The sequence below is a fragment of the Octopus bimaculoides genome, chromosome 27, assembly GCF_001194135.2.
Source record: "Octopus bimaculoides isolate UCB-OBI-ISO-001 chromosome 27, ASM119413v2, whole genome shotgun sequence".
Classification (NCBI taxonomy): Eukaryota; Metazoa; Mollusca; class Cephalopoda; order Octopoda; family Octopodidae; genus Octopus; species Octopus bimaculoides.
Genome location: NC_069007.1, coordinates 12695058 through 12696482, shown reverse-complemented (window position 1 = coordinate 12696482; position 1425 = coordinate 12695058). Strand labels below are relative to the sequence as shown.

The 1425-nt window shown below is 35.7% G+C and overlaps 1 protein-coding gene across 1 annotated transcript in view; it reads right to left on the bottom strand.

The window, feature by feature from the left end:
• The window catches only part of LOC106881775 (uncharacterized), a 48933-nt gene that overhangs the window by 38071 nt on the left and 9437 nt on the right, over positions 1 to 1425 (bottom strand). The window lies entirely within an intron of this gene.

Here is a 1425-nt window from a genome sequence, read left to right as displayed (position 1 = left end):
AAATTATGCAAAAATGAAAATAATGCTGACATCTCATTTTAAGAGAAATATTTAGCAAAATTACATAAAAATATCTTGAAATACTAAAGAGTAAATTTATTCAATAAAATTGCTATTGGCTACGACTGAGGCCTACAGATGACTCGAGAATCTCCTGCAAAACTCTTGGACAGTCTCTTTGTTTAAGTTGGTGAATGCTGCCATAATCCTTGCCTTCAGTTCATCTTTGGTGTTACAAGGAGTTTTGTTGATCTCTCGCTCAGCTGCGCCCCACACATAATAATCAAGGGGGTTGCAGTCTGGGGAGTTAGGGGGCCAGATGTTAGAGGCTAATGTGGTTGCAGAAATTGTCTGGCAGCCATGACTGGGTTCTCCTGCTTGTGTGGCATGGTGCAGAGTCCTGTTGCCAGACATAGAGTCTTCTAGTAACCACCCACTTGATCCAGGGCAGCACTATCTCCTCCAGGCACTTGATGTAGACCTCCATGCCGAGTCTGAGGCCATGTGGGAAGATGAATGTAAGTATAACGTTGCCATCACTAGTGATCACTCCAAACACCATGATGTTGACTGGATGTTTGATTTTTATCACTCTCAGTATATGTCCTCAGATTGATACCCAAACACACTGAAATGTTCATATTGGAGCTTCCGACACAAATTCCAAGTAGTACTGCATGTCGTTTCCAAATTTCTGGCAGAGTGAATTGCATCATGGTGCTGTTTTTCTCACAGACAGTGCCTAACTGACCCTATTATACTGTGTAATTGACAAAATCAAAAACAAACAACGCACATGCGTAAAATTAAAAATATAAAACAGCAATAATTTACCCATCACACCCTGCATATATATATATATATATATATATATATATATATATATATATATGATGATGATGATGATGATGATATATATATATAAGTATATATGAGTTAGCGGTTAGACAACCATCTAAGGGATAATAAATATCTAATATACTACTGGAGGGATACATATTTATATCCAAATGCTTACTGTTGCAAAGCAATAGTATAATTGAATAATAGGTACAAGTGGAGGTAAGCAAAAGTTTATCCAGAATTTATATAAGGCAAGAAAGAAAATGGAACAGGGATTCAATTGACAAACAACAGTAAGATCCATTTATTATAATCTTAGAAATAAATAAATAAATGTTTATTCCTATTATTATAATAAATAAATCATACTGATGTTTGTCAATTGAATCTCTTCTCCATTTTCTTCCTTGCCTTATATATATGTGTGTGTGTGTGTGTGTGTGTGTGTGTGTGTGTGTGTGTGTGTGTGTGTGTGTGCATGCATATATGTGTATGTAGGCTCAAAATGTAAAAGACTTTTTCATTTTCCTGAGCATCAAACTAATATACTTGCTTGTTGTTCATACACCTGTCTTTGTGTTT